At 40.9% G+C, this 27,260-nt stretch overlaps 1 protein-coding gene across 3 annotated transcripts in view; it reads left to right on the top strand.

The window, feature by feature from the left end:
• Positions 1–27,260, top strand: part of LOC137379512 (protein O-mannosyl-transferase TMTC2-like) — a 185,209-nt gene that overhangs the window by 68,487 nt on the left and 89,462 nt on the right. The gene's annotated exons all lie outside the window — the stretch shown is intronic.

Here is a 27,260-nt window from a genome sequence, read left to right as displayed (position 1 = left end):
TTTGTATCGATGTTGCTACTGTTCCTTTTATTCCATAAGCTGTAACTTTGCTCACAAGTCTGTTGTGTAGAACTTATCAAATGCTTTATGAAAGCATAGACACCATTAGACAGAGAGGGTTGAATTTTACCGGGCCTTCGATGCCGTGGGTCGTGGCATGGGGGCCAGTAAAATTCTGCAGGGGGATGCACGCCTCGACCCGCGACGTCAAGAAGGGCCCGCCGCATATTACCAGGGCTGTGGGGACCTTGGTGGACCCCACCCCCGTCGCCTTGTGGCAGGCCCTTTATATCCATATGCAGATTCCCAATAAATATATTCAAAATAACTTACCTGCCGTCCCACACCAATTTTACGGCCTCCGTTCGACCTTCCCGTGCCTTAGGAACTCCATATGGAGTTCCAAGGCGCGAATCTGATGGGAGGAGGGGGAGTAATAACATTTTCAGGGCGGGAGGGGTGGAGGAGCAGGGAAATCAATTTTTATTGGATGGGGGGAAGGGGTCAAAGGCAAAAGATTGAAGGTGGGGGAGAAAGTTCAGGTATTTGAAAAATGAATTGATGGTCATTTCGGGCAATGAAATGACGCCTGTGTGGGGGGGGGGGGGGGCGCGGGGTGTTGGGGAACGTCCTCCATCACTTAATTTTATATTTAATAAAAATAAATAATGTTTTGCCTTGAAAAATTAAAATTAATTGTAAGGGCTTAAAGCCCTTTAAAAATGGCGCTGGCGCCTCTACAGTGGCGCCGGACGCCATTGCCGGGGATGCAGAGGCTGACCCCTTTCGTCATCGGGGGCGGGCACTCCACCCCCACTATTTAAATGAGCCCCAGTGCGAAATTTCGCAGGGGCTCCTCGTCAGTTGCTGAATGCGGGCACTCTGCTGAGTTTAAAGGGTGCCGCCGTGGAGCCCCCGCAGAATTTTACTGGCTCCCATGCCACGACCCACGGCGTCAAACGCCCGGTAAAATTCAGCCCTCACTGTCTAATGGTGTCTATGCTTTCATCAAGCATTTGATAAGTTCTGCACAACAGACTTGTGAGCAAAGTTACAGCTCATGGAATAAAAGGAACAGTAGCAACATAGATACAAAATTGACTGAGTGACAGGAAACAGAGAGTAGTGGTTAATGGATATTTTTCAGACTGGAGGAAGGTTTGTAGTGGAGTTCCCCGAGGGTTGGTGTTAGAATTCTTGCTGTTCCTGATGTATGTTAATGACCTAGACCTTGGCGTACAGCGCACAATTTCAGTCCAGAACCTTAAACACAAAAGAATTTTCTCAACAGTCAACTACATTCAAGAAAGATATATTATGTGCACTCTGGGTGTTACATTGCACCTGGGCGGTTGTCAGGGTAGATAGGAAGAAACTTTTTCCCTTAGCGGAGGTGTCAATAACCAGGGGGCATAGATTTAAGGTGAGGGGCAGGAGGTTTAGAGGGGATTTGAGGAAAACTTTTTTCACCCAGAGGGTGTTTGGTTTCTGGAACACACTGCCTGAAGAGGTGGTAGAAGCAGGAACCCTCACAATATTTAAGAAGTATTTAGATGAGCACTTGAAACGCCATAGCATACAAGGCTACGGGCCAAGTGCTGGAAAATAAGATTAGAATAGATAGGCTTGATGCACGGCCCGGGCACGGTGGGCCGAAGGGCCTGTTTCTGTGCTGTATAACTCTATGACTCTATGACATAGCAACCCAGAGATGAGACTAGCCTGCTTGGCACCACCATTGTCTTAACATGCTGTGTGTATGAGATTAACACTGTATTGCACAGGGCAACCTTGTCAAGCTAATGAACCCACAGTTTTTGACAATCTAGCATCTCACTTAACAAATATTATTCTCCTGTCATTCTTCACTTAGATCATATATAACATCTTCAACAAATATAGTAAAAAATGAATAAATCTTTGACAATCATATATCAGCAAGATTAGAGCACATGGACAACTATTTCTCTGACGTACATCATAAACAAAGCCTTTGCATAAGCAGTTACTAACTCATTGTAAGTTACAACATCATCCCAGTCCATGACAGATGACATATTGTACTTTATCAAATCAAAGAAGAAATACACTATTGTACCTATAAATTCTGGGTTGGGAGGCCAGCGAATTGACACCCGCTCCCTGTGTGGGGGAATTGTGCAGGAGTGCACAAATGTATCCAGAACTCTATATGGACTCTCCCATTTCACTTGCAGTGCGGGAAGAATGGGGAGTACCAAGTTGAGAGGGAAGGTTACAGTACAACGACCCTGTTACAATAGAAATATAGATTCCGTTAGACAAAGAAAACAATGGGGCTCATCTAGTTTGCTTTTTACTATCCTGGTATTTGCATGATACAATGATAATGGAGTTGTTGGCTAATTATAGCACACATGCTCTATCAATTAGCCAACAACAGAGGTGGAAAAACCCCAATGGTGGAGAGCTTTGAGAACCATAGATCTAAAGAAAAGAGGAAATTAGTGCATAACATCAAAGAGAGAAAGATACAATATTTCAGTCACATCATTAGAGCTGCAAGCAGACAGAGACAATTATTGGATGGAAAGATTGACGGAAAACGTAGGAGAGGGAAGCAGAGGAGAAAATGGATGATGGATATAATGGACTGGATGCAGTTGACCTATGCAGAATGTGTAAGGGCAGCACAGGACAGACAGAGGTGGAGATCGATGGCAGTCAAACTTCTGGGAAGAAGATGACACCAACAAACAAATGAGATCTAAAGTCACTTTCTCCCTCGCAAGCATGCCACATTTAGCTACATTATAATAAGATTTCTACTAAAATATTTTTCATACATTGTCAACCAATTATTTATCTGACAATGCAATGTTGAAAGGCAGCATTTTGCATCTGTGACATTATTAAGCATCATTATTTATTCAATTTCCATTATGGACAGCAAGTTCTAAGAATGCAAGAAATCATTGGATTATATAACAATTTATTTTAAGTAGTAATTATAAAGGATCTAAATGTGATTTTAGAATGTTTCAAAGAAATCTCACAGACATTTAGTTTTGAAGCACCGAGTGATTGATGAGTTCAGGAAGTCAGACTGGCAAAAGTGTAATGCCTTGACTACAAGCTCTTCAGAAAAGTTACACATTGGTTCGACATATATGGTTTGCAATGGTCCATAGTATTGCCTTAGAAGGTTAATAATACTTGTAAGCCACACCTGCTTTTGCATATCATAGTATTGCCATGGTGCTTTAGTAAATTAAAATGATAAATGCACAGCAGAGAAGTAGAACTAATTTTATCTTCCAGTTAAAACTTAAGATGCCAAGTAGAAGAATGGTTTAGAGGAGATTTTTTAAATAATGTATTTTAATGAATTTTAATTCTTTTAAACTAATGTCTGAGATCTAAAGTGGATTTCACCATCAAGGCAGCTGTGTTTATCATGAATGAAATAGGTAATCACCATGGAGGATTAGTGAGTTTATCTATTGAGTATGTTATGACTAGGTGAGAAAGGTGTCTAGGGGTCCCTCTCAGCCTTCACCCTGGTCTTACCCTAACAGGGTTTAATTTTAAACACACCGTGTTTTCAGCTTCCTCTTGGTGAATCCTTGTTCACCACTTTCCAATAATAAGGCAAAGAAACCAGCACAAACAGGCTTGCTTAGGTTTAAAGAAGAAAGGTTGAAATTTATTAAACTTAAACTTAAACTCTAATTCGGTTAACGCCTATGGATACACGACGCGCCCACGCTTGCATGCACACGCACATGCAAATAGAGACAGAAAAGAACAGAAGAAAAATGAAGTGGACAATTTTGAGGCAATATCTGAAGAATTTTTGTTACAGTTCTTTGAGTTAACTGTAGAGTCCTTGATTGTAGGTAAATCTTGCTTTTCATTGGGGCCCAGTATTCTTCTTAAACCTTGTTCACTGTAGGAGACTTTTCTCTCTTGGGGTTCATGTGTCTTCAGTGGATTTTAGAGGCTTGTGAGAAAGAGATGGCTGCAGGCAGACAAGAGAGGCTGTGGCGAGCCAGCCAGGAGAGATCTTCTCAGCCGAGGAGCATTCTGCTTTTCTGCCCAAACTGTTTGAACAAATTCAAAAATCTCAGGTTACTCAGCAGGTTAGTCATATGACTAGCTGTTTTGACCATGTCTGTTTGTGTATTCGGCCATCTTAGCAGTCAACCTGGAATGCGAGCTCCCCCACCTTCAATGTTAGGTGATCAAAAGTCCATTGTGGGTTGAATGTGTCAGGAAATGGCTGCTTTGTCCTTCCAAACACTGTCTGATAACATGCAAATATCTTTTCCAGCCACGGCTGATCTGGTTAACAAGTCCTTTCTTCACTTCAGTAACAGTTTAAAATCAATGTTCATGACAAAATTAATGTGCCTCATTCTTGGCAGTGGGGGCTTAACATGACATCTCCACCCCCAGTGGAGTAAAATGCGATTTGAGAAAATGTGCATTTCATTAAAAGGGTCAAGGGGAAAAATGTAAGATACAGAAAAAAACATGCATTTTTCTCATTCATTCCCATTCATTCATAAATCCTAAAACATATTACAGCCTGTCTTCTTTTGATGCCAGTGCTGCTTTACTTGCCCCTTTTTTGGCATCCCAATAAACATGTGGTTCTTTTTTTGGGGGGAGTTTCTCTTCCTAAAGCCTAGGGTCTTTAGCATCATAGCGTTGTACAGCACAGAAACAGGCCCTTTGGCCCATCGTGTCCATGCCAGCCATCAAGCACCTATGTATTCTAATCCCATTTTCCAGCACTTGGCCTGTATGGCATTTCAAGTGCTCATCTAAATACTTCTTAAATGTTGTGAGGGTTCTTGCCTCTACTACCCCTTCAGGCAGTGTGTTCCAGATTCCAGCCACCCTCTGGGTGAAAAGATTTTTCCTCAAATCCCCTCTAAACCTCCTGCCCCTTACCTTAAATCTATGCCCCCTAGTTATTGACACCTCCGCTAAGGGAAAAAGTTTCTTCCTATCGACCCTATCTATGCCCCTCATAATTTTGTATACCTCAATCATGTCTGATAACATGCAGATATCTTTTCCAGCCACAGCTGATCTGGTTAGCGTCCTTTCTTCACTTCAGTAACAGCTTAAAATCAATGTTCATGATAAAATTAGTGTGCCTCATTGTTGGCAGGTGGGGGCCGAGCATGACAAGTAACTGAGCCATATGTATCAGGATGACCTCATGCCTGCTGGTCTATGCTGTTGAATGGTTTCAGTTGGAATTAAAGACAATCTGGGCCAGTGTTCCCTTTAAAATTTAGTTGTTCTGTGCAGCTTGTTTTTTGCACGGTGCGGCCCCTTTAAGTTATTATGGGCAGCCATGCACATGCATTAATCATCACAGAATAATGTCTGTGTGGTACCTTTTAGTCTGCTGCGCGGTCGCACACTCATGCAGCTTAGTAGGTACACTGGTTCGGGTTCACTTGAGATGAATAGCCTTGTGAGATTTACAGGTCGAATAATGACCATTTGGGTGAGGTTCTGGAAGGTGACAAGCACCTGTGGAACCAGAATGCCTGTGGCTAGCATTCTTCATGTTCTCATTGAAGACCACCAATTTGAAAGCATTAGTCACGTAAACAATGACTGAGGAATCTTAGAAAGATACACATGCTCTCCGGCCTAATCCCACTCTCCATTTCTTGGTCTGTAGCCATGTAGGCTACAGCATGTCAAGCACATATCTGAGTATTTTTAAATATGTTGAGTGTTTCTGCTGTTAACACCCTTTCATGCAGTGAGTTCCAGACACACACCACCCTCTGGATGAAATAAAATCTCCTCAACTCCCCTCTAATCCTTCTGCGAATTACTTTAATTCTATACCCCCCTGGTTAATGACCTCTCTGCTAAGGGAAATAGGTGCTTCCTATCCACACTGTCTAGGCCCCTCATAATTTTATAGACCTCTGTCAAATCTCTCCTCAGCCGCCTTTGTTCCAAAGAAAACAACCCGAACCTATCCGATGTTTCCTCATAGCTAAAATTCTCCATTCCTGACAACATTCTTATAAATCTTCTCTGTACCCTCTCTAATACGATGACATCTTTCCTGTACTGCGGTGACCAGAACTGTACTCAGCAGTAATATAAAAGCAAAATACTGCGGATGCTGGAAATCTGAAATAAAAACAAGAAATGCTGGAAATACTCAGCAGGGCTGGCAGCATCTGCGGAGAGGGAAGCAGAGTTAACGTTTCAGGTCAGTGACCCTTCTTCAGAACTGGCAAATATTAGAAATGTAAAAGGTTATAAGCAAGTAAAGTAGGGGTGGGGCAAGAGATAACAAAGGAGAAGGTGCAGATAGGACAAGGTCACAGAATAGCTGACCAGAAGGTCGTGGAGCAAAGCCAAACAATATATTAATGGTGTGTTGAAAGACAAAGCATTATTACAGATAGAGTGTTAATGGACTGAAAATTGACCAGCCGGAAGTACAAATATGAAAAAAAACAGTGGGTAAGTAAACTGAACAAACTAAGGTGAAATAAAATAAAATAAACACAAAAAAAAATATTAAAAAAAGGAAAAAGAAAAAAATAACTAAAAATAAAAGTAAAATGGGGGGCCCGTCATGCTCTGAAATTATTGAACTCAATGTTCAGTCCGGCAGGCTGTAGTGTGCCTAATCGGTAAATGAGATGCAGTTTATCGAGCTTGCGTTGATGTTCACTGGAACACTGCAGCAATCCCAGGTCAGAGATGTGAGCATGACAGCAGGGGGGCGTGTTGAAATGGCAAGCAACTGGAAGCTTGGGGTCCTGCTTGCGGACTGAGCGGAGGTGTTCCGCAAAGTGGTCACCCAGTCTGCGTTTGGTCTCCCCAGTGTAGAGGAGACCACATTGTGAGCAGTGAACACAGTATACTACATTGAAAGAAGTACAATCGCTTCTTCATCTGAAAGGAGTGTTTGGGGGCTGGGAAAGTGAGGCGAGAGGAGGTAAATGGGCAGGTATTACACCTCCTGCGATTGGAGGGGAAGGTGCCATGGGAAGGGGACGAGGTAGTGGGGGTAATGGAGGAGTGGACCAGGGTGTCACGGAGGGAATGATCTCTTTGGAATGCTGACCGGGGAAGGGAGGGGAAGATGTGTTTGGTAGTGGCATCATGCTGGAGGTGGCAGAAATGGCAGAGGATAATCCTTTGGATATGGAGGCTGATGGGGTGGAAAGTGAGGACAAGGGGAACCCTGTCGCGGTTCTGGGAGGGAGGGGAAAGGGTGAGGGTAGAGGTGCGGGAAATGGGCCTGACACGGTTGAGGGCCCTGTCAACCACAGTAGGGGGGAGCCCTCGGTTGAGGAAAAAGGAAGACATATCAGAAGCGCTGTCATGGAACGTAGCATCATCAGAGCAGATGCATCAGAGATGAAGAAACTGGGAGAATGGAATGGAGTCCTTACAGGAGGCAGGGTGTGAAGAAGTGTAGTTGAGGTAGCTGTGGGAGTCGGTGGGCTTATAATGGATATTAGTAGACAGCCTATCTCCAGAGATAGAGACAGAGAAGTCGAGGAAGGGAAGGGAAGTGTCAGAGATGGACCATGTAAAGGTGAGAGAAGGGTGGAAATTGGAAGCAAAGTTGATAAAGTTTTCCAGTTCGGGGCGGGAGCAGGAAACGGCACCGATACAGTCATCAATGTACCGGAAAAAGAGTTGGGGGAGGGGGCCTGAGTTGGACTGGAACAAGGAATGTTCGACATATCCCACAAAAAGATGGGCATAACTAGGACCCATGCGGGTACCCATAGCAACACCTTTTACTTGATGTACTCAGCAGTACTCGAGCTGTGGCCTAACTAGTGTTTTATGCAGTTCTAGCATAACCTTCCTGGTCTTATATTCTTCTTCTTCTTTCTTCTTCTTTGGCCTCCTTGTCTCGGGAGACAATGGGTAAGTGCCTGGAGGTGGTCAGTGGTTTGTGGAGCAGCGCCTGGAGTGGCTATAAAGGCCAATACTAGAGTGACAGACTCTTCCACAGGTGCTGCAGAAAAAATTGGTTGTCGGGGCTGTTACACAGTTGGCTCTCCCCTTGCGCTTCTGTCTTTTTTCCTGCCAACTGCTAAGTCTCTTCGACTCGCCACACTTTAGCCCCACCTTTATGGCTGCCCACCAGCTCTGGCAATCGCTGGCAACTGACTCCCACGATTTGTGATCAATGTCACAGGACTTCATGTCACGTTTGCAGACGGCTTTAAAGTGGAGACATGGACGGCCGGTAGGTCTGATACCAGTGGTGAGCCCGCTGTACACTGTGCCCTTGGGGATCCTGCCATCTTCCATGCGGCTCACATGGCCAAGCCTTGGCTAATAATGGAAGTATCCCATATACGTTCTTAAGCTCCTTATCTACCTATCCTGCTATCTTCAGGGATTTGTGAACATGCACTCCAAGGTCCCTCTGTTTCTATACATTTCTTAGTATCCTACCATTTATTGTGTATTCCCTTGGCTTGTTTGCCCTCCCCAAACGCATTACCTCACACTTCTCCAGATTGAATTCCATTTCGCACTTTTCTGCCATCTTACCAGTCCATTGATATCTTCCTGCAGTCTACAGCTTTCTTCCTCACTATCAACCACATGGCTAATTTTTGTATCATTTGCAAACATCTTAATCATGCCCCCTATGTTTAAGTCTAAATCATTGACATGTATCAGGAAAAGCAAGAGACCTAGTACAGTGCCCTGCGGAACTCCACTGGAAATAGCCCCATGAAATAGTTCCTCTTTATACTGTAGATGTATCCAGAGAAAAGAAGGCTTGCATTTATATGATGCCTTTCATAACCACAGGACATCCCAAAGTGCTTTGCAGCCAATGAAGTACTTTTGAAGTGTAGTCACAGTTGTAATGTAGAAAATGCAGCAGCCAATTTGCACACAGATAATCTGTTTTTGTGATGTTGATTGAGGGATAAATATTGGCCAGGACCCCAGTGATAATTCACCTGCTGTTCTTGAAGTAGTGCCATGGGTTCTTTAACATCCACCTGAGCAAGCAGACAAGTCTTGGTTTAACACCTCATCTGAAAGACAACATAGGATTCTTTTACTATTGCAGTGGAGAATCAGACTTGATTTGTGTGCTTAAGTCCTGGAATAGGACTTGAACCCACAATCTTTGGGCTCAGAGGTGAGAGTGCTACCAACTGAGCCACAGCTGACAGCTAAGAATAGTCCTTATGTTATGAGAAATCCATTCTGTATATACTTAGAATATGCACGGTAACACAGCCAAGTAATAATGTATATATCTGCATATTTGAGATTAAGTTGTATATTTTTATATATATATATTAAATTTTTTAAGTACCTACAATAACATAGATTGGATCTACATGGACATATTGTAATACTATCTCTTGTTGATCAGTGCCTACTTGGTGCAGCATATGTACGATCAAATACATTATGTCAAAGTTATATTGATGACAGGATACCTGAATTACTGGCTGAAAGAAAAACCCTGCAGTGTTGCAGCTGGAGATGAGTGGACATTTTAATCCACTGTGGCCTTGTGTGCGTATGGAGGAGTCTGGGGCCACGGAAAGGAGCAATTAATCAAACCAGCTGCACGTGTCCACCTGTCAAACCAAGGAAGGACTAATTTAGGCATCTTTGTAAATCCTGCTTTCGTCCAGCTCGTTTGCTTAGAGTATTTTTGTGGAGACAGGAAATCTAGTCACCAAAGGGCACAGCTGACCATGCCAAATATTCTGTAAACATATGGCAGGAATGCAAGGATCTGAACTTTAAAAAAAACATAGGGCAAGAAAGGTTGCCCTTTGGAAGCTAAGGATCACATGCACAACTTTAAAATGAATGGCAGCAACATTTTATTAGATTATCCCAGAACATTTTAGGAAAATGTTATATGTTGTGGCCAGGTGAGAAAGGTGTCTATGGGTCATATGAACATACGAACATATGAATTAGGAGCAGGAGTAGGCCACTCGGCCCTTAGAGCCTGCTCCACCATTCAATAAGTTCATGGCTGAACTGATTACTCCTCATTTCCACCTACCCCTGATAACCTTCCACCCCCTTGCTTATCAAGAGTCTATCTACCTCTGCCTTAAAAATATTTAAAGACTCTGCTTCCACTGCCTTTGAGGAAGAGAATTCCAAAGATTCATGAGCCTCTGGGGCAAAATATTTTTGTCTTAAATGGGCAACCCCTTGTTTTTAAACAGTGACCCCTAGTTCTAGATTCTCCCACAAGGGGAAACATCCTTTCCACATCCATCCTGTCAAGAGCCTTCAGGATCTTGAGTCCCTCTCAGCCTTCACGTGGTCTTACGGTAACAGGGTTTAATTTTAAATACACCGTGTTTTTAGCTCCCCCTTGGTGAATCCTTGTTCACCCCTTTCCAATTATAAGGCTAACAAACCAGCACAAACAGGCTTTCTTAGGTTTAAAGAAGAAAAGTTGAAATTTATTAAACTTAAACTTTAATTCGGTTGATGCCTACAGATATATGACGTGCCCTCCCTAGCATGCATATGCGCTACACACATGCAAATAGAGACAGAAAAGAGCAGAAGAAAAATAAATTGGAAAAATTTGAGGCAATATCTGAAGAGTTTTTGTTATGGTTCTTCGAGCTCACTGTAGAGTCCTTGGTTGTAGGTAGATCTTGCTTTTCATTGGGGCCCAGTATTCTTCTTAAATTTTGTTCACTGTAGGAGACTTTTCTCTCTTGGGGTTCATGTGTCTTCAGTGGATTCAGAGGCTTGTGAGAAAGAGATGGGAGCAGACAGGAGAGAGATCTTCTCAGTCCAGGAGCAAACAGTCTTTCTCAGTTCAAATTCTCTGTGACCAGTTCAAAAGAAAACCCTGGAACAGCCATGTGACCAGCTGGTCTAACCAGTCCTGGCCCTTGTGGATTGTATCCTCCTTAGTAAGCCCTGGAATGCGCTTCCTCACCTTCGATATCTGTTACTACCTAAATTTTTTTTCCAGCCATGGCTAATCTGTTTAACAAGTCATTTCCTCACTCCAAAACAGTGAAAGATCAATGTTCATGACAAAATTTATGTGCCTCATTCTTGACAGGTGGGGGCCTAGCATGACAGATAGTATACCTATCGAAAGCCTCATCAAAATTAGCCTGCTCCTTATAATTACTACAAGAAAACGTTGCAAGGAATACAGTCTAACAAATACGACTGATCAATATTGCTGCAATAACATTAACTGCACAATTCACATTGTATGGATTCATTGCAAGCATTATTATTATAAGCGGAATTTGGCTTGCAAGGAAAAATCAACTGCATTAATGCGAGGGTTGTGCAAGTTTAAAAAAAAATAAAATTACAAATTACAGTACCACTGTTTTTCTGCAGCTGTTTGATTGGTCTAACTCCTGATAAAAATTCTCAGATGAAAGACAGTGAACTCAATGTAAAGGTTGACATGCATAAAATTGAGATGTATGGTCAACTTGAATTTTGTTGGTTCTCAAACACTGTGCAGCCTATACAGGTCTGCGACAAAGGGGTGATGCAGCGTTTAATAAGAAGCATGTTAACTGGAACAAGTATATTGCCTTCTTCAGGGGAGTGAGAAAGCATCTTTAATGTAAGATCTGAATTTTTAGTTTTTTTTGCAAGAAAAGAAGGGGGGAGCAGGAAACATAGTAACCAGATGGCATTTATATGCTCTACTTGTCTGATAATAGCTCCTGTCAGCAAGTGATAAGCTGGAAACACATTTTGCTCCCTGTTTGCTTTTGCATCGCACCTGCTCCAAAGCAACATGTAGACAGGTTTACAGATATTTCAGCCATCAGTCAGCTTTGTTTTCTATTTACAATAAAAACTCCTCCAAATACCTCCACTAGTTTTCTTGCATCAGCATAATTTCTCCCATATATTCAATGTCTGTTGTTTTATCACTCTCCATGTGGGCTAAAATCAAACCTTACCTGTCTCTAACTGGACCGCCAGTGCAAGGAGCCTGAGAGATGCACAGTTAAATCTGTTTATCTTTTTGGATGGTTCTGTATGTGATTTAGCTACAGAGAAGCTGAAAGTGAAAAAATTATGTGGGCTCTATTATACTACAGCTGCTAGTCTCTTATCAGCCTCCATGGTCAGCAGAGTGGAGCTGCTTTGCCTACTCATGTGCATGACTGCAGAAGACACTGAGGTCAGGCATGAAGGAGCGCTGTGTACACATGCTTGGCTGCTCCCACAGGGCTCCGTTCCCCCGACGGAGCTGGGAGCATCCACTTTCTCCTACCTTTGAAAGCAATTCCATTTAACGTTTCTTAGGAGTTTCCAGGTGGTTCAACTGACCCCAAGGACACTTTAAAATGTGGCTTTAGTACTGAAGCAAACCTAAGCAGGTGTCAGATAGCCTGGAGAAGTCAATTGGCTTAGTGCAGATTGTGATTTGATCCTGAGTTACTGTCACTGTTGTATCCATGTGCATCCCAAACCATTTCACATAAAAATAGGAGTGACAGTAAACTCATCTCTTAGATTTATTTCACAGAATGGGGAGGGGAAGTAAAATCCAACTTCGATGGGGGCACAAATCAGACTGCAGCGGATTGACCTCACCTCGTACACTGCAGGCGTTTCTTTTCCATTGACGTTAATGGTAAGGAAATTTGGACAAGGTGTATTATAGGCATTCAATCCATCAATGCCTGTTTCATGGCACCGCTGAAGTTGAATTTTACCCAGAATCTTTCTCCAGTTCTTGCTCCCAGCACAAATTAATTTTGCAGGCCATCTAGGCAGTAAACTAGTGGATGTTTGTTTTTTTAACTTACTGAGAACAATCGCTTGCAGCTTTACAGTGGCTGTCAGCAGCTTTTTTAACACACAAGATGATCAAAATGTTGAATGAGATAAAGAGGGAAATTAGCCATGTCAAGACAAGGAGGGTTTTTATAATTAGCAGATTTGTCTGAGTGAGTCGACAGAAGTCTGTTAATAATTATCCTGTACTCTTAAAGCAAGCAGCTAATTGTTCTTAAATTCATGTGCAATTTTAGTGAGCAGCAAGCAATGAGATATTATGGATTGGGAACAAAAAACTAACAATCATTCCACATCGATCAGTGACTACTAGTGTTCTTTGCATTAAACAGAAGTCATTTACAACCTGCAAGTTTTCCTTTAAATTAACTAACATTCGACATTGCTGGAAGTACAATTGCTGTTGATAATCTGTCACACTCAATAATCTATTATTAAAGCAATTAATTAACAAAATCTGGCATACTGATCATGCTATAACGGCAGAACAACCATTTTGAATGTGGCTGTTCTGAACAGATTGTAACTTTGTATTGCTGCTCACCTGCAGCGTGACCTCATTTGTCAGGCAGTCCATGTGACAGTGATGCACACAACTGGTACTTTATTACATCTGTCAATCTTAGCAGATTCAGAGATGAGGTGAAACCAGCTAGGAAGGGAGATTTCCTAACTCCTTAAAATATATATATATATCTAGAAATTATTGTTGGGAATATTGGCAGATGAATACATAACACATTTATGTGATGTTTCTGTCTGCTTCTTCAATGGATGTATTAACACATTCAACTTAAGTGGGATAGTGCCTCCATTCAAGACATAGGAACCTCATGCATATGCATGAATTGTTTGTCCACTAATATCACCAACAGTAATTTCTAACCCGCAATGATTTATTTTTCTGGAGGAATTAAGAAAGACCTTACTCCAAAGTAAATATTCCACAATATACTCAAGAATATTCATAACCAATGACACTTTAAATCAAAATTTTTACAGAGCAATGACATTGCTACCAATCAACAATCAAACATGGATGGATTGAACATGGACCAAGGTTAAAGTAATGGGCCTGTGCTGCGCTCTGCTTAAAGGAGGCAGCAATTGATTATTTCAGATGGTGTTTCCCTGCTGCAAATTTAATAGAGCAGCTTACAGTAGAAGATGATTTGCCATGTAGGGGGAACCCTACACTTCTAAACAAAATGAATTATTTATTGGTGGAACTAGTCATTGGTAATCTGTCAGGTCACAGCCGCAGTCTGTTATGTGCCACTGTGTATAGCAAGTATGGAAGCAGTGCTCGCTTTCACATGGATCTGTTGGACCACTATGACAGTATGCCAGTTTAAGTTTATTGTCTTTAACATGGGCCTCAAAATGGAGTCAGTAGCCTTACCACCTCATTAATCCATGACGATGTGACTGGCAACATTTTGAAAGCAGAGAATTGCTGAGCTCACAAAGCATCTGTTTCAGGTGATTGGCCGCTTTTAATATACAATTTAGCTTGGAATTGATCACATGTTCTGCGAACAATATGACTGATGGGACCCAGAAAAGGTAACATTTAAAAACAGTTTTTGCGGGGGCTCCAAGGAGCAGGAGTGTTCCACTGAGGCCCACAAAATAATTTGGGCCATTGCTGCCTTGGGAGCCTCCTCTCTGCCATCATGACTCCTCTTCCACAATTACCTGGCTTTAATCTGGTGAGTTGCATCAGGTTCCTCATTTGGCACCCCACAGTTCACTGGCCCAATGTACGTGAGGGCAGGACCTCAAAAACAATCTCTTCACTGCAGGTATGGGTGAACAGCTGGTGCGCTATGTGTTGATCGCCCTAAATTGTGCCAAATCTTTCAGAAAATATTGAATTATTAAATAACTAACAAGTAGAAAAATAATGCAGCTTGGTTGTGAGAAATATAGAAAGTAAAATTGTTTCTTTAGCTTCCCCAATTAGCTTGACAAGTCAAGTTGACTTTCATTATGATTGACAAATGCAGTGTCCTTATCATAACATTTGGCTGTGATACATTATTATCCTTTTATTTTAAAATGTGAAAAGTAACCAGCTGTTCCAGAATCGCTCTCATAATATCCAAACGAAGTGAAGGATTTTTGGATCATCGTTTTAAATCACACACATGGCTGCAGGAGATGACCTGATTTTACATTGTGGATTATAGACAGCTGCCAGATAATTGAAAAACAATTTAAAACTGACTTTGGGGCAGGTTGTCTTAGGATAAAACCTTTCTCTATTGAGAACAGCACAGCATCAAAAGCCAGTGCATTGCCTTGCTTAATGGGGAATTTTTATGTACTTGCAGCTAATTTCTACTTGCTGACCTAAAAACCTTTAGCCTAATTTCAACTTCAACAATAGGAAGGAAACAAGCTGATATTTTCACCTTATGAAAATCTTTTCTGAACTTTATTAGTTTAGCACTAAAGCACTAATCATTGGCTCTGGCTATATTAGGAAATGACCTAACGCTTTAATTCCCTGGTTATAATACTGCATGTAGTGTGGTATTTAGAGATTAATTTTGAAGTGTACAGTTTTCCAAATTTCAGATTGATCATATCTCAAAGTGTGAAGACAGAAAATCACCGCCAAAGTTCTCGGCTGAAATGTGGTATATATTCAGAATGGTGTGCTGAATTCAAGACAACAACATTTTTGTAAATGTATATTAGGAATGGAAATCATCCATTTAAAAATAAAACTTACAACAGATTTCATTTTCACTCAGTTGCAGCTGGAGGAGGGAAAATAATAATTACTAGAGAAACTTCATACAGGTGGAGGAGAATAAGATTATTGGTATATGAGTAAAAATAAAGAAATCAGTTCGGCAACTTGGGACATACTGTGTGACTTCAGGAGACATTATTTATAACATTCTAATGCATCTCAGAGCAGCACAGTGGATTTATGAATTTCACGCTGCCACTTCCAATCTAAGTATTTTCATATATCACCACACAGCAGTACTTGGAGAAGGTGTAAAAAACAGTTAGATTGACTTAAAGTGGTCAGAACAGTGGAATTTTAACACAATAACATGCTATCAGTGAACGTCAGCATGCGTGAATATCCACTCTTCACTTGCACTTCTAAATTTAAAAATGGCTGGAGCTCTTTCTGCCCCAGTGATTAAGAAGAATAATTTTAAAACAGGTCATGATAAAGGGATGTATTAGATTTGTTAGGAAATGCCCCAGTGATTTAAAGTCATGTCTGCACAAGCCTTTTGTCATGGAGTTTGAAAATGGGACCAGAGAGTCAAATATTCAGTTTATGTTTTCAGATTCACCATCAATGCAGATAGCATCCCCAACTAATGTATTTTATTCTGAATGTACATTTGAATGCTGCTTTTGTTTGTTAATTAGCAATAATCCCTTAACACTGTTGGCTTTTGGGACTTGTACAAAAATAACTCTTTAGTGAGTCATCCATTTGAGGTTTTTTAAGGTGACTAAAGGAATTGATAACGTGGCGAGAAACTATTTCCTCTGGTGGGCATGTCCAGAACAAGGGGGCATAACCTTAAAATTAGAGCTAGGTCGTTCAGGGCTGGTGTCAGGAAGCACTTCTTCACAAAAAGGGGAGTGGAAAATTGGAACTCTTTCCTCCAAAAGGTTGCTGAGGTGCAGTCAATTGGAAATTACAAAACTGAGATTGCTAGATTTCTGTTAGGCAGGTGTAGTAAGGGTTATGGAACCAAGGTGCAGAGATGGAGTTAAGATACAGATTAGCCATGATCTAATTGAGTGGCAGAACAGGCTTGAGATGGCCTGAAATGGCCTTCTTCTGTTCCTACATTCCTTCCTTTTTTCCTAGAACTCACAATTCTCCTCAAAATTAATGACCACAGCATATATAAAGCTTTAGAAAAACATTCTGAAGTCTGCTACTAGCATTATTTAAAGAACTAATAGATTTTAAAAAATGATAACCTGGGACATATCCACAGCTAAGCACCAACCATTTCTATGCTCATAATGAACAGTAAAAAGACAACCTTTATACCTTACATGATAATTAAGTCGCCACTTAAGGGCCTCAATTGGCCTGGGGTGGGTGGGTCGTTTGTCACCTCTCCTGCTGCTCATAAAATTGTAGTTGGGGCAGGAAGGTGACAGAAATGGTTAGAATCATGGGCCGGAATTTTACACCCCCATGCCCACCTCGGTCTCCAGCCCGCTTCCGCGGGGGAGGGGGGGGGGAGTAAAATTCCGGCCCATGATTCTAACCCAACTTTGGAAACTAAAATAAGCCTTTACGAAATATTAACAGTATGAATATCTGGATTCCAGGTGTTTGACAGTTTGATTGAATTGCTCAACAGATAAACACTGGTTAATAAAGATGCAGCCTTATCAGACACACACCAGTATTTCAGAGAGATTAGCACAGAGGTTATAAAAGGAGCTATATTGGTTAACTGTTGTTGACAAAATTATGATTGTTTCATTTCTGCTTACAGCAACCTAACAAATAATAATGAATTGCAAGTCTGTAATGTCACCCGGGCTGCCATTGTGAATAAAGGGTTTGGAGCTGCATTTTCTTCAACCATCTATGATTTGACCTTATTTCCGAGTTTCTGTCTTGGACCTGGCACTGTGTGTTGCCTGGAATTAGAGGGTGGCAGCTGAGCCTAATGGATTTGATCTTTAATCCCTGAAATGTAAATAATGTTCCCCTGATAAACCAGTGAGTAGCTTTGCTATGCAGACCAGGTAGTTCCCCGGTCCCATGCTTGGTTTCTGCTGAATTCCTAGGTAGCCACAACAGTGTCAGGAGCACCACAATTAGCCTCTGCAGCCCTGGGCTAGGGAAGGAAATTCGGTTCAGATTTCCATTCCTGATGACTTGCCAGCAAGTCCCTGGTGTGAGTGTGTGGATGTTAGGTGAGAATGAGATTGGGTGCAGCTGTAATGTCCCAACAGTCAAATAACATGGCAACATTCAGCTTTGAGGTTCACATAGGAAGAAAGCTTATGTTAGTGAGACACTGGAGAGTGACCAATATCTGTGGAATAATACCCCAACAAGGAGTTCATGCCTCAGGAGACAAAGGGAGCAAAACTAAAGAGAAAATTAGTGAGGAAAAAAGTGTCATCAGCATTAATGAAAAATCATATGCAACCAATGAAATAAAGCATAGAATGGGAGTTTCACACAAGAAATTAGAAAGCAGCAAGTTGATCAAACATTGTATTGGAAATGTTGATGGTGGAACGCTTATAAATAAATCAAATTTAAATATTTCCAGCATTCTGCCTGCACAATATGTGATTACTTACTGTAACCAATAGGTTTCTATAGATTTCTGCCTTGTTTTACCTTTACAATATTATTACAGTTGATTCCTGATAAACATGAATCATTTACCAATATACTTGGATCAGGCAAGTATTTCTCCAGACTCAGCTGTAGTAATAAAATATTTGGTGTGCTCTTCATTCCAAATGTTACTTTCCCCGTGTTCTCCCCACCATCGCACCACTTTATTTACTTTGTCTGATAGTAAGTGTTATTCTGTGGGTTTTAGTGATATTTTTTTACTACATAAGTACCAATGTCAGACTACAGTTAGTGGTTATTCAGTGGCCTACTTGGATGTGTATTAGATACTCCCGCAATAAATAGAACATTGCACTCATGTTTTTTGAGCTGGCTTTGAGTGAATTTGTGCTATTCTAGGTCTTTCACACTTTTATGTAAACCCCAAAAATAGATTGCCTCTGCCAATGGTTTACAAACTTTTCTGCGTGGGAAAGCCCTTGCAACTATCGGAATTCTTGTGGACACACCGGCTAACGTCCAGAAACAGCTGTATCATTGCAGAACATTTTTATTAATGTACAACAAAAGTAATGTGCTTGTAAGTCAACAAATGCTGAAGGATATCGAACACAGAATTCCCAAACATTGCTGTTGTGTTGTGCAGTATACTGCACCCAGACAGGCAGAAATCAGGGATCCATGGAACTTAGAGTGGAAACTCGCTGCCAGTTGTGTGCAATGGATGTAAGCTCAACATCATCGCCATTTATTACTTTAGTTTCCTGCACAAGGATTGTTCCTTGTGCCCAGTTTGCGGCAGCAGGCCAGTACAAACCAATTTCAAGGCCCAAGTTTTAAAATGGTAATACACAGTAACAGTAGCAACTTCAGGAGGGCAGTGCATCAGAACGTGTCGACAAACACTTCATTTGTTCACTCTAATGATTTTGCTTGCATTCCAAGAGATGTTGGTAAATTTAGAGGGTTATTTAAACCATTATTAAAGAATTGCTTAAAAGTATCTCTCTTGTTTGGCAAGTAAAAGATGTATAATTTTTCATGCAATGATTTTGAATATAGTCGCGCACTTTGATATTTTAAAGGAAATTAATGTTGTATTCTGTATTTACAAACAAATAGAAAAAGTTTGTCCTTACTTTGACTGGAAGGTTGGTGCTGCTTTAAAATCCTGCAGTTTATTTTGTTTCAAATGCATTTCAGATTACACAATTGGAACAGTTAAGGGATTTTAAATGAATTTTAGAATAGGCAACTGGGACCAGTTAGGCACGAAGAGTAATGCGGAATTGTTACATCCTGGTTTTGTGAATATGGATGTTATTTTCCCTTTGAATTAGATTTAATTCAATGATAGGCAGTTGTTTACGAACATACGAATTAGGAGCAGGAGTAGGCCACTCGGCCCCTCAAGCCTGCTTTGCCGTTCAATAAGATCTGATTGTAACCTCAACTTCATATTCCCGCCTACCCCCAGTAACCTTTCACCCCCTTTCTTATCAAGAATCTATCTACCTCTGCCATAAAAATATTCAAAGACTCTGCTTCCACCGCCTTTTGAAGAAGAGTTCCAAAGACTCATGACCCTCTGAGAGAAAAGATTTCTCTGCATCTCTGTCTTAAATGGGCGACCCTTTATTTTTAAACAATGATCCCTAGTTCTAAATTCTCATGTATGTTACTAGGAAACTGAAAGTAGGAAGTTCAATCTGAAGGGTGATTCCACAATCTGAGTCTTTAAGCTAACCTAATTGTTAATCACAGTTTTGATGAGTATTTGAGCTGTTACCTCATTTTTCTGGGCTTTTGCAATTTTTTGGGAAAAGTCAGGGCCTGCGTTGAAATGTTGATGGTATTACATGGAAAGAGATGCTTTATTGAAACTCAACAGAGTATCTTGCAAGAATATGGGCAATCGGACTGAGTAATGAGTATGATGGCACAATATTTAGCCACTCAGTGTTGCATTTTCAATTGGCAAGAAGGTACTTGAAATTTCAATAAATTCCATCCCAGTTTAGAAAATGCTATTGAAGGCTTTTATTTTGGCCTGGCTGGGCATCTGACACACATGAAAACCTGTAATGATGCTTGAAAGCCTATGAACTAAGCTGTTGAGAAATCCACAGGTAGTGATTTTGTTTGCCAAGGGTGCACACTGACTCCATGAAGGGTGTATCGCACTTATTTACACATAGGGAGCTTAGTTGCAAATTTACAAGAGCCCAGGTCTGTGGATCCTGTTGTGCACAGGGGTATTGCTAGTATTAATCAGTTAATTGCATAGCTTACTAATAGAGTATTGGTATTATCCAATCAGGATTAACCTACCTGTTACAGCATTGGATTGCAGGGTTATCTGGAACTGTGTGGGAAAAACATTGCCTCCTCGTCCCAATGACCGGTCTACCCATCCAGCTCTTCTTAATGAACTGGCTGGTTTGGGTATGGATTACTGAGTCCTCCAAGGAGGAATGATACCAATCTTTTGTTGCCAGTTGTCTTAAAGTTAACTTCACTCCACAGAAACTGTATTTATTCCTTCCCACCTCACTAAAGGAAGGTAAAGCTTATTAAAATATCTGTGAATGCTGTATCAATTGCCAAACCAAGCAGTTTTTTGTCTGTGATGTAAAGGTCAGATAACATTCCAACACAAATGCTCAATTCAAACAGCACTTATGGGAAATGCAACTTTATTTTTCTATTATATAACATTCTCCAGAAATATTTACAGTTATACAAGTGGTTAAATTTGATAGAGCTTGAAATTGCATTGTGGGATTAACCCATGCACATTGTGTCTGATGCAGGCAGCACGCCGACTTCATGCTACCTGCTAATTAACGTGATTGCAGCATGCAGCCAGTGCTAACAGTGCTGTTGAGTGGCTTCATGCCTCAGTAGGGTGTTCTACTGTAAAAAGCCAGGTGGTGAAGGACAGAATTAGAGCCTATTCTTTACGTACTTACAAGCTTTTATTTACAGAGATACACATCACAGACATGCACTTCCAAACCCAACAACCACAATTTCAGTGTACTCCTTGTCAAGTAAATCGATATGTCAAATAAGGAATATTAATTAATCAGTTGGAAACTTACACTAAACTTTTAGTTCAAAAAATCCTGCAGTTAACCTTAAAAAAACTGGTAGCCAAGATGGCTACCCAATTTGCATCAGAAACACGTTTTCACATTCCAAGGCCCCAACCGGAGACAGAGATCTAAGAAGCATGGACCCAGAAAAATGGCTTTTTCTAAGTGATTGAATTACCTAAGATTGCTTCATTAACATGGCATTCAAGGCAATCCTAACACCTTGACTTTGAAAGAGCTAAGCCCCTCCAAGTGTAAATATTGGCATCCTGCGGCCTGTGGAGTCAATTCCGAACTTTGAATCTCATTAGATGGTTCCAGAGAATATCCTGAGGCAGTCATGTGACCATCTGCCTATCTCTGTGAAAGCTGGGAGTTTCCTTGAACAGAGAGCCAAGCCAGTAACTCAGACTGTGCAGCAGCAGAAAGGCTGTGTGCATCCTGCTCTCTCTCTCACTTCCTCTCCAGATAACACCACAAGTCTGAAAACCATCTGTGACTGTGGACTCTCTAAGCATACTGATTGCTACAGAGAGAGACCAGGGGAAGAGAGCCACCTACAGGTGTGCCTCCAAGAAAATCTTGAGCTAAGCGGGCCAGCCACAAAGTGCACTTTGACTAACCAAAGACTTCAAGAATGCAACACCATCCAGAAGACCACTGAATCATCCAACCTCACAGACTGTATTTAATTTTTATTTACTCTGGCCTCTACTCCAACCACAAAATCTATGTTTCACTTGTTAATCTATTTGTGTGTGTGATTGATTCTCACATCCATCTGTAGCATGCTTTTATTATTGTTTTTAGATTGGGTTTAGATTGTTAAGTATAATAACTCACTTCTTTCTTGTTAAACTCAAGAAACCCTGTCCGATTGGTTCTTTAACGATCGCATTAAAGGTAAAAGGTAAAACACTCACTGAGGTGGTAATCACAACCACTGTCAAAAAAGGAATAAGCCCTTTGCGGTCAAATAAGAGGAAGGGCAAGAGGGGAGCCTGTGATTTCCACCCCCCCCCCCAACTCTCCTCACCTGGCCATGACATCCTATATATAGGAGCCCAAGTGAATACCAGTTAATGCCCACTACGATGTAGTAATTGTAATTATTACACAATTAACAGATTCCCCTCTCTCTTGAAATAAAATTACAGTTTACATATAGAACTAAAAATTTCAAAAAAAAATGAATTCAAAAAACTTCCATATCCTGTACAAAACATTACATTGCGAGATGCTCCTCCTCTCGGACCCCTAACAATTTCTCTGTATATTCATTTCATTTAGTGAAATAATCTGACAGTTGGTAGCTTGAATCGACCCATTTAATTTTAGAGATTTTTTTGTCTCCAGAATTAGTTTCAAGCCAGCAAGGTCAATCCTTAACCTTCTTTCACTCACACTTTTTGTAGAGTGTACATTATCCCACAATGAACGATTATCTACATAACATTCAATGAGTATATTATCATCAGTACATCCATTGTACAGAATCTCACTTAAAATATTTGACAAATAGAATTTCATATCCACCGTTTCCATAAGAACCAGTGTTTTGGCAGCCAGAGTACTTTTAACAACCCTTTTTTCTTAGCTTCCCAAGCTAAAGGACAACATTTCCATTCTCAACCATAAGAAGTATTATGAAACCAGCTGCACCAGGACACCCATCAGGAAGATTATCATGCAAAGCATTGTTAAAAATGACTAGCTTCATGTTCTTTGGGTCATCCAAGGATGGGAACTTAAGTAGGCATTTATCTAGATTTAACTTCATTAATGTTTTATTTGCCCTTAAAACATTCTCTACTTTAGGATAGTTCATCATAGTTCTTCGTGCGAACACATTAAAACTAGCATCTGGTCTAGTCTGAATGGACAATCAATTCAACTGACTGACCAAGATTTGTAATTGCTCAGTCTCTTCTTTAGATACAACTCATATTTATATGATGACCCAGTATGATTAACTAGGATGGGATTGACGCTCAATAAATAGAACTATTAATTTAAAGTTTTACCAGACCTACTTTGCTTAATCTTCAAACCAACATATTTAAAATTCTTACAAGCCCGACTCCCAATTTTAAATTCTACTCTAATCTTATTAATAACACATTTCTGAAATTCTGCAATACCACCCCATAAGAACGTGCATCATGAAGATGCGTGTAAGTATTCCTTTATAATACCAATAAACATTGTGGGATTTTATTTGAACACAATCCATTTTCAGCATAACAGATATCACCAAAAAATACCATACCCTGAAAGCATCATTCATGGCATAGATACATTTGTTTAGTTTCCATAGTTTTCTTTCTGTATCTGCTGCCTCTTTAGGCGGTTTCAGAAACCTGTTCTCCGAAAATCATTGCCCTGTAGAAATGCAGTTTTTATGTCGATTGACCTACTCTCCCATGAATATGTGGCCAAAAGAGCTAAAAAGATTTTTGAGATTACTTTTCCAGCTGTGGGAGACACCACTCTAGCATCCGTATCACCCAGTCACTCTTCAAAACCTCTAGCTACCAGTCTCGCTTTAGCCTTACAAGTCCCATCTGCAAGGACTTTTTCAGTACAAATCCACCTATGTAACAAAACTGGTTGATTCTTATCTGGTACTTGAGAATAAACTCCAAACTCTCTCAAACTATCTAACTCCATTTGTTTGGCCTCTCTTAGTTTAACCTCAAGTTTATTGGCAGCCACCAAAACCTCATGATCGTGAGGACTTCTACTTCTAGTTTTGTTATGTGACTGTTCAACGGCCTTTATTTCATTGTCTAATCTGTTCAAGCCATACCCTCTACTTTCACTTTTATGTCTGTAGGAACTACGAACATGAGATGTTCTTATGGGTGGGCCTTTCTTCAGTTTGTGATCATTTTCTGACATGAGTTACCTCTAAACCCCCATATCAGTGCTTGCACCGGAGTTTCTTATGCTCCATTCTTTCATCTCATTTTGCCAGTTGTCACGCCAACGTGCTTTGTTGAATTATAATTTTCTTTAATCCACTGACTGGAGATCTGAATTTATATATTTTTTAAGAAATGTAAAAAGGAACAGATAAAAGGTGACTTTGCTAACAGCTTAATGTGTCCACCTAATTTGCAACACTGTATCTTACATTGCAAGGCCTGTAAGGTGGAGACAAAATGTGTGCTCATCCCAGCAAGAACCAAGACCCAGGAAGTTTAAGGGAACTGCCTGTTCTTTTTAGCAAGAAGATATACACTGCTAACTACCATGCTTGAATCACTGGGTGACAGTCATGTGACAAGTCCCCCCCCCCCTGTGATTTTAAACTGATGTTTCTCTGCAGCAACAAGGAGAAGCATCTGGACTCTGACATGTGCAGACCCAAGTGGGGGTCCCTCTCTCTCTCTCTCTCCATTCCAGCTTGCAAACTTCGAACCCTGCCTGTTGACTGATCACCTTTGCATACTCTGGCTACAATCAGAAATCCCTTTGGAGGAAATCATCCGCATCTCTGTCTCCAAGAGACCCACTGAATCAGCCATCTACCTCTTCAAACTAAAAGCCTCAAGACCACCAAATTCGGCTAGAAGCCAGCTGAATTACCGAACTCCACAGACTGTTTACTCCTTTTTCTATGGAATCTAACTTGAACAATCTACTCTTCTCCACTTTGTAAACTATTTGTGTGCATGTGAATCTCTAGTGTGAGTGCATGTGAAAGTTGGCGCGTAGTTTATTATTTTAATTAGTTTGGTTTAAGTACAATAAGATTAACCTCTTTCTTTGTTAAACTCACGAAAAGCTGTCCGATTGATTACTTACTTGCTATGCTCATAACAAGAAACAAACACCTACTGAATTGGCCAGTACATCCACTTTAAGAAAGAATTAAACCTGTTGTAGTCAAACAAGGAGAGGAAAAAGAGGGAAACCCTTCGGCCCCTCCTCACCTGACCGTAACACAGTCCATGGACCTCGCATCTTAGTCATCATCCTGAACATTCAACCAATATTTAAACTTACCAGTAGCATTTCCTGCACATTCTACAATTGTCACATCCTTCCATTCATTAGACCCCTCTGGAATCTATGTCACCCAAGTACCCACTCTGGCGTAATTGGCCTGTGAATGTGATAGCTCTGTCAAGTGTGTCATGATCATCCACATTACTAGTATCCAGTCCTTGATCTACCGCATTCTGTTCCTCAGGATCCTCATCACAAAAAACATAAGCATTTGAGGTACAAGGTGCCTCAGTAACTTCTATCAGCTGCTCAGAGTCCGAAATTTTGTAATTAATTCTGATTAATCATGAGGAAAGTTTGAATGCCATGGTTAATAAGAACTGTCATGACCTATTACTTTACCAAGGCCTTTCCATTCCCTATGGCCCTCCCTTTTATAGTATACGAAATCTCCTGAATTGAATTCTGTCTCGGATGGTCTAATATAATGCCTCAGGGCTCTATCAATTTTCTCTGAGATCTCAGCCTTGATAAAAGCCTGTCTTCCTGCATGCAAAGCATCAAATGTTCAGAAAAAATTGAACTAATTATAGTACCTTCAAGGGCAGGGGGACTATCACATAGAACAGAGGATAATAGGCGGCACAGTGGCGCAGTAGTTAGCACCGCAGCCTCACAGCTCCAGCGACCCGGGTTCAATCCTGGGTACTGCCTGTGTGGAGTTTGCAAGTTCTCCCTGTGTCTGCGTGGGTTTTCGCCGGGTACTCCGGTTTCCTCCCACCACCAAAGACTTGCAGGTTGATAGGTAAATTGGCCATTATAAATTGCCCCTATTATAGGTAGGTGGTAGGGGAATATAGGGACAGGTGGGGATGTGGTAGGAATATGGGCTTAGTGTAGGATTAGTATAAATGGGTGGTTGATGGTCGGCACAGACTCGGTGGGCCGAAGGGCCTGTTTCAGTGCTGTATCTCTAAATAAAATAAATAAATAATTTGGGATTTTTCCCATAGACGAACTGGGGCCATATACTTCAACTATTTGGAAAGAATTCTCGGCATGAACCTCCGATGCCAGGGCAGTTATCAATTTACTGTCTGGTTGATAAGCTTAAACATTTATGCACCATTTCATCAATCACAGCCTTTCACAAAAACCATTGCTAGAAGGACTCTCAGCTGCTTTATTCATGGCCATGACATCTATGTTTTCACACATATCTCTGAACTCATCATGAGCAAATTTACTTCCATTATCAGTCAACATCAAACCTAAAGCAAGTAGTACTTTCATATGTCTTAACCTTGCGCCTTTCCTCATGACTTAGTGAATCAAGATAACATTTTAACCAATCTGTCCCACATACTGCAGAAATACTAGCAGTATCTAATACTGCACAATAAAAGGAGTCTGTCACTAACACATTCACCACAGAACTAAAACTCCTTATGACCAGTGTTTTGTTTCAGATTCATCATTATCTTCATTCTCTTCCTCAAAATTCGCTTTGTCATATGTTATTTCGATGACACGGCATGTTCGCTTTGGGCAGCACACCACTGTAGCCGGATGGCTAACAGCTAAGCATCTGCAAAGCATGAAGGGAAAAATAGCCAGCTTTACACAAGGACAAGGACTGTGAAACAGCTGCAATTGCAGTTTAATGAACCCAGCCTGCTGAATAGGCAGTGTGTGATAAGATATGCTCTGAATGAGACCATGAGATTGCTGTGGTTGTGAAGGATTGACAGACAAGGGCAGATAAGAAGAACAAGGCCAGTAGATGTATTTTGTTTTGCTTTGCAACTAGCACTAAGCAAATGGAAGACTCCAAGTCATGGGTATACGTGACTAAGAACTTTCTCGATGCTGGGAACAACTGGATAAAAAGGGAAGGTTAGAAGCCTCCAAAGCGAAGACCTGCAGGAACAACCATCGCGGAAGAGAACACCTAACCCATCGGAGAGAGACTGATTACCTCGCCTCGTGACGGGTAGTATTTAAGTCCAAGCCGTGTGTCTTGTGATTTGTTGTAACAAGTGAAATAACGAGTAGCTTAATTTGTTGATTTAAGTATC

Source organism: Heterodontus francisci, chromosome 18 (assembly GCF_036365525.1).
Source record: "Heterodontus francisci isolate sHetFra1 chromosome 18, sHetFra1.hap1, whole genome shotgun sequence".
NCBI lineage: Eukaryota > Metazoa > Chordata > Chondrichthyes > Heterodontiformes > Heterodontidae > Heterodontus > Heterodontus francisci.
This window is presented reverse-complemented; position numbering and strand designations above follow the sequence as displayed.